The sequence below is a fragment of the Rousettus aegyptiacus genome, unplaced genomic scaffold, assembly GCF_014176215.1.
Source record: "Rousettus aegyptiacus isolate mRouAeg1 unplaced genomic scaffold, mRouAeg1.p scaffold_m13_p_8, whole genome shotgun sequence".
In the NCBI taxonomy this organism is placed as follows: domain Eukaryota; kingdom Metazoa; phylum Chordata; class Mammalia; order Chiroptera; family Pteropodidae; genus Rousettus; species Rousettus aegyptiacus.
The window spans coordinates 4,855,020-4,862,527 of NW_023416311.1; the positions used below are offsets into that span (position 1 = coordinate 4,855,020).

Consider the following 7,508-nt stretch of genomic DNA (forward strand, 5'->3'; position numbering starts at 1 on the left):
AGATTCACACACATGCAGTCGTAAGAAATAATACAGAGAAACACATATGCCTTTCTTGCAATTTTCCCCAAAGGTAACATCTTTCATAACCGTAATATATACCACATCTCTTTTATTTTTGACAGAAGCTCTGAGAATAAGCAGATTTTTTTTTAAGTTTAAAATATCCTGTTAGATAATTTAATTATGAGCATAGATCAACATTTTATTACAAACTTGTGGGAAAAAAAAGAGACCTTGCCCGACCTTGGAAGAAACATTTCCTGGGAAGAAGAAAATGAGATCACGGTGAGACTGGATACGTGTGAAAAGAATGTCTGGCTGAGAGCATTAGATAGTTGACTGACAGTTGGCTAAGTGGATGGGCAGGTTCCCAGAAGTCTTAATCTCATTAAAGTTTAATGTAAGACTGTTTAAGCATTTTATCACACATCTTAATATTCTTCCTAGTAGGAGGCAGTGAATTATATCACGAAAAAACTTCTGTCTATTCCAGGTTTGGGACAACTTTTCTTTATCATAAACCAAGGAACTAAGCGCAGTGTGGAGGTCCCGCCTTGAGATTTAAAAGGACCAAACATGATGCCTAGACCTGACCCCTGAGAAAGATGGCCCAAGAAGAGACCCGGAAATAGTGATCAGCTACGTGGGAACTTTAGCTCCTGTGTGACTTGACGTTTGTTATATGCCATCTCCATATTAGACCGCGATTCTTCTATAATTGACAATAACTAGGCACCAAGCTGGACCAACCGAGTCTCTCTCAGGTATTTGAAATTGGGATTGTGGCCACAAGTCAGTCTCCAAGAGTGGCCAAAAAGGTAACAAAACAACCCATGGATGTGACCAGCCATTTTCTATTAAACTGCTGCAGAAGTTGAAAAAGTCAGTTTACAGAGTAAGAGAGAGAGAGAGAAGGATGAGAACCCACCAAAAGCAGTGGAGTTGAAGGAAATGAGAAAGAGAAGCAGCCATGTTAACTGACTGATTTAATGGTTCCTCTTCTAGTTCCTCCTTTAAAGAAAGAAAAATTTCCTCCTAACTCATCTACTTTCTTACTCTTGATTTCAATGAGCGATTCCATGCTTGTATAATATATCCTTGTTTGTATTTATACGTATATTTAATCAAATTCAAGTAATCTTGGGTCTGAGAGCATGAACGCCAAATTAATCGATGTGCCCTTAAACACCGGCTCTACCACCTTCGACCATGAGCATCTGGGCAACTCAACCTCACAGTGCTTTGGTTCCCTCATCTTTAAGGGAAAGATAAGAGTACCTTCCAAAGAGCTGAGAGGATTGAATGAGTCCGTGTAAAGTTGTTCAAGCAAATGCTGGACATCTAGTGAGAACCCAAATGCCATTATTGTCGCTGTTGCTGCTTCATTCTTTTTCTCTTTCTCCTTCTTCTTCTTTGTAATACTAACAAAGCTTTATTAGAATCTGTCTAAATCCCCAATCTCACTTCGAAGAGGGAATAGCTACAATTGTTAATGTTTTGCAAGGTGAAAGAACAAATTATGGGAAAATACCTCATACATTATAAGAACCTCAAGACCTCCTCCAAATCATTAAAGAGCCTCTTGGAGTAATTATTCTAATATAATGCATGAATTCTAAAAATCAACCCATTTATTATACTTCTCTAACTTCTGGAAAGATTTCCCGTGAAGTTATACTACTCAGTGCCAAAAAGATATTCAAGATTGTTCACCAAGTTCATTCCTATTCTCTCTGTGGCATGAATATAGTGGGTAGTTATAGATATCTTAAATCTGCATTGTAATTTAGAGTTTACAAAACACTCCCTTGGATCCTATTTCGTTTTTATCTTTATGACAGCCCTTTGAGAAAAGTATTACTGTTGAAATTTTACAGATGACAAAATTAAGGCTCAGACAGAGTCCAATGTCATCCAGATATTTAGTATAATAGCTCAAATGGAAGTCTCTGGCCCCAAGAATTAGGCTTTATTACAGTAATAATATTTATGCCTAACCAAATAGCTCTGCAAATGAAGCCAAGCCTGGTCTGGATATTTTCCCTGCTTCTCAGATTCTACTACTAACTCATATGTCCCAGACCGATATACTCAGTGCTTATAGAAGTGCAGTAAGGTAAATGGACTCTCCTCATTGTACGTAGTATGAAGCTACATCCTTAGTAACTCAAGTTCAAGGTCCCTCTTTGGGTATGGGAATCAGTAAGAGTGTAAACCTAGAGAATCAATGCAAACTTCTCTTGACTTCAAATCTAGTATTCCCATTACATTGTACTGCCTTTTATATTGCTTTATTCTTAACCCTGAAATTTCAATTTCCTAACCAGGGTTGGGTGGTAGAGACACATGTTCCTTATAGTCATAAAGTTGCTAGATTTGGAAAAGAAACATGCTCGCTTTTCCTAGGGTGTAGGGAGAGAATAAAAGCTAAGGTTAATCAATTAATGTTGTGCAAATGTTATGCAAAAATGAGGTAGATCAATATTCCAACATAGTACAAAATAGAGTATTAAGTGTGTGTGGGGGGGGGGAGTAGAGGAAGCAAATTATAAAACAGATTGTCTGTTTGCTCAAAATAAAAGAAGCAAAGCTACATAGGTACATAATAAGTTGGAGTATTCCTCCAGAAAGCCCTCAAAGAGAAGGTATACTAATATGCTAAAAAGGGGGGAGAAGTATAATGAAATAATCAATAAATTATTGATTAATCCAGAAGGAAACATAAGCAAATTAAACAAAACATTATGATGTTTTTAAACATTAATATATCAATAATTACTACTTAATGTAAATGGACTAAATACACCAATTCAAACAGGGATTGTCAACTTGAATCAAAGGAACCAACTATATGCTGCTTGTAAGAGAAGACCTTGCATATGGAGAAACAGAAAGGGTGGAAATAAAAGGGGGAAAAAATTGACCAAAGATGCACCGAAGCCAGTGTGGCTGTAATAATATCAGACAAAGAACGCTTTACAGAAAGCATATTAGAGACACAGAAGAATGCCTCATACTGATGGAAGGGTTACTCCAACAGAAACATAAATTTGTATGTACCCAATAACCTAGTCTCAAAATATATGAAGAAAAAGTTGATGGGGAAAAAAGAACTAAACAAAGCCCTATCTTTCTTAGTAAATGGATTGAAAAGTGACCAAAAAAAAAAATTTAGATAAAACATTTTGAAAATCATCCTCAACCAATTTGATATTATTGGCATGTATAAATCATTACACCAAACAACCTCAGAATACACATATTTTTAAAGAATACACATGGGAAATTTATAAAAATAGATTAAAAAATCAAGTCTCAACAAAAACATACAGAATATGTTCTCTGACAACAATAAAGCTAAGCTAAAAATCTATAACAGAAAGATAATTAGAAAATCCTCAAATGATTAGAAATTAAGCAATATACTTACTAAATAACACATCAAAGAAAAATCATAAGCAAAATGAGAAATATATTTAAGTGGATGATAATCAAAAGATGACATCTCTAAACTTAGGGAATAGAGCTTGTTTTAGTCTGTTTGGGTTGCCATAACAAAGTATTAAACTGTGTGACTTAAACAACAGAAATATATTTTCTTATAGCCCCAGAGTTTAGAAGTCCAAGATCAAGGTTTCATCTGATTCTGTTCCTGGTGAGAACTCCCTTCCCGGCTTACAGACCGCTGCCTTCTCTTTACAGCTTCACAAGGTCTTTCTTTGCCTCATGCAAGAAGGCAGAGATTGAGGGGGGGGGGGGAAGAGAGGAGAGGAGGGGAAAAGGGGGAGAGGGGAGAAGAGGGGGAGGGAAGGGGACTGCATGGGAAGGGTGGGGCGAGGGAGAGAGAGCTCTCTACTGTCCCTTCTTTTTCTTCTAAGGACACTAATTCTATAAAATTAGGGTGCCACACTCTAGTTTCCTCCATGAAGGCCCTGTCTCCAAACGCAATCACATTAGAGACTGGTACTTCAACATATGGATTTGGGGGGACATAATTCCGTCCCAAACATTGTGCCCTGACCCCCTTAAATTCATATCCGCCTTTCATGAATGGACATTCATTTCATCTCAACAGTCCCAAAGGTCTTAACTCATTTCAACATCAGCTCTATAGCCTAAGGTCCAAAGTCTCATCTAAGCATCGAGTGAGCCTGGCAGCGTGATTCATCTGGAGGCAAACTTATTCTCCAGCAGTGAACCTGTGAAACCAGACAAGTGCGTACACCCAAAATACGGTAGAGGGACAGGCATATGATAGACATTCCCCTTATAAAAGGGGGAAACTGGAAAGGAGAATGGGGTGATAGGTTCCTAGAAAGTAAAAACTCGCAGGGCAAAATCCATATGGTCTTAGAGCAGATTTGGAGCACACACTGCCTTCTGGAGAGTCCCGTCCCAGCCCTGCCAGGGACTGCCACCTCACTGGCACTGTCACTGAGTCTTCTCAAGGTCATTGCACTGTTCTACCAAGCCAGCTGCTTCAGGCCAGTAGGGAGCGCGGTAAGATCCACTGCTCCGTTTCATTCACTACGAAGTAAATTCCTTGCTGAGAGCCAAGCTGTGTGCAGGACCGTGATGGGAACAGGACATCTGCAAGTTCATGAGTAGAAGTTTTGGCAAGATTATATCCAGAGGGAGCGTCTATTCCAGTAAGAACAAAACACCGCCCCTTCCACGGTGGAAGGGGCCCAGTGTAATCAATCAACCTGCCACCAAGTAGCAAGCTGATCATCCTAGAGGATGGTGCCATACTGGGGGCTCGGTGCTGGCCTCTGCTGGCAGGTTGGGCACACAGCAGTGGCCTTAGCCAGGTCGGCCTCGCTGAGCACATACGTGACCTCCGTCCCCACTGCCTTGCACATGAGCCCCCTGGGTGATGACAGGGTGGCTGGGGAAAGAGGCTGACCACTGTGCACAAACAGGTCAGCCTATCTGCTTGATTATTAGCATCCTCCTCCACTGAGGTCACCCTTTGGTTAGCATTCACATGGGACGTAAAACAAATAGCCTTCGCTTTTTTTTTTAGCCCATTCAGAGAGGCCTATCCACACAGAGGATATCTTCCTCTGATTTCCTCGTCATCAAATTTCTAATGTTTCTTCTAAGTCCCTGACCAGCTAAGCCATCGGCCACATCCTGTGACTCAGTAAATAATTACATATCCAGCCATTTTTCGTTCCAAACAAAGTGAACAACCACGTGCCCTGCTCTGAGCTCTGCCCTTTGCCACTGCCCTTCGGGGATGTCCCAGAAAGGGACATCTCAGAGCTAAAGCACTCTTAGACATTGGCAGTTTTAAGTGCGTATGCTAAAAAAAAAAGGGGAGGGGGGAGAAAATCAAGTTATCTAAGCACTGGCATCAAGAAGCTAGAAAAAGAACAGGAAATAAAATTCTTCCCAAAATAACGATGATAACAACAACAATAATAGAAGGAATTAATGAAAGAGAAAACAGGCAGGCACAAGAAAAACATCAGCAAAGCCGAAAATTGATTCTTTAAAAGGGCAAATGAAATTAATAAATGCCAAGCATGACTGATCAAAGGAAAAAGGAGAGAAAATCTAATTACTGACATTAGGAATAAGAGAGGGAAAATTACTCACGATTCTATAAACATTAAAAGGATTCTAAGAGGACATATTTAAAACTTTAAGCCAGCAAATTTGAAAGTTGCTATAAAATGAAGGAATCCCATGAAAAACACAATTTACCAAACTAGCATAAGGATTAATAAACATGCATCCACAATTTAAAAACTTTCACACACGTGTGTGCACAGGCATACACATGTATACGCATACAGACACATTGAACGTATTCCAGAAAAGCATCATTTGTTTATAATTCAAAATTATATTGGTGTAATTAAACACATTAATATGTTAAAGGAAAAAAATCAATATCTCAAGAAATACAGAAAAAGCATTTGATACAGTTGGAGAGCCATTCATAAATTAAAAAACAATTTTTTAAGCAAATTAAGAATGAAAGGGAAATTTCTTAAACTGATACAGTGTATCTACCAAGACTGCAAAAGAAACATATTTATTGGCAAAATACTGACGACTTCCTCTCTTGAGGATGGAACTAGACAAGGAGACTGGCAGTCAGCATAAGAGGCCTTGTTCAGTGCAATGTACAGGGAAAACAAAAGATGAGATTCACAAAGGAAGAAACAAAGCTATCGTTATCTCAGGCAGCATGACTGTATACACAGAAAATTCAAAAGAATCTTCAAATAAATATTAGGATTAATAAGTGATTTTAGTAACAACACTGGATACAGAGTTGAGGCACAAAACAGTAATATTTCTTCACATTAGTAACAAAAAAATCAGAAAATGAAAATTCTTTGAATATCATTAACTTCAGATGATACCAGAAAATAGCAAATACCTAGGAATCAATCGAAGGAAAAAAACACGTAAGACCTCTACGTGGAAAATTACTGGATATTACTAGGGGAAATTCAAGAAGATCTAAATACATAGAAGAATTACCATGTTCATGAATTAAAAGACTCAGTATCTTAAAGATGTCAATTTTCCAGTCTATAGCCACGCCATCCTGAATGTGCCCAATCCCTTCTGATCTCGGAAGCTAAGCAGGGTCAGGCCTGGTTAGTACCTGGATGGGAGACCCCCTAGGAAGACCAAGTGCTGTAGTGTTAAAAAAAAAAGAAAGAAAGAAAAAAATTCCAAAAACTTATCTATAGATTTAACATAATTCCAATTAAATTTCTAGCAACATTTTTGGGTAGATCAATAAGTTGGTTCTAAAATATGAAAATGAAAAGGAACTAGAATAGCAAAAAAGAACAAACTCAACGGACTTAAACTACCAAATATCAAGATTTACTTTATAGTTAGTTGTTAACAAGACGCAGTTTTGTGTGATAATAAATAGATCAATGGGACTTCAAGAGAGAGTTCAGAAACATACCCTCGTACATGGTAACCTAATTTACAGGAACAATCAACATCATAAGAAATAATTAGTGCTAGATCAATTTCACACCATATGGGAAAATAAGCCTTTACTACTGTATACCATATATAAAACTAATTCCAATAGATTGTAGACTGAAGTGTAAAAAGAAAACAAAAACATATATAGAAAATAACACAGGAGAATATTTTTGTTACCCTAGTAAAAAAAAACTTAAAAAAAAAAACAGCACTAACTGTAAAAGAAGAAATGGATAAACTATATTTCATTAAAATTTAAAAATTCAGCTCAAAGACCATCATTTTAGAAGGTAAGTTAGACAGTGGAAGAAGATTCAAATGTGTAACAAAGGACTCATAATCAGATATATAAAGAACTATAAATCAATATAAATAAGAGAAAGACAACTAACAGTGTTTTTGTTGGGCAAAGGAACTGAAAAGGCCCTTAAAAGAATATCTGGTGGCCAATACGCTTAGGAAAGGATGATCCGCATTGTCATTTATCAGGAAAGGGCAACTCAAAAGAACGAGGTACCCGCCAGCATAACGATGAT

The 7,508-nt window shown here is 37.7% G+C and overlaps 1 pseudogene; it reads left to right on the top strand.

Moving 5' to 3' along the window:
• Positions 1 to 6,553: 6,553 nt before the first annotated feature.
• Positions 6,554 to 6,672, top strand: LOC118607442 (annotated as a pseudogene).
• The last annotated feature ends 836 nt before the right edge of the window (positions 6,673 to 7,508 follow it).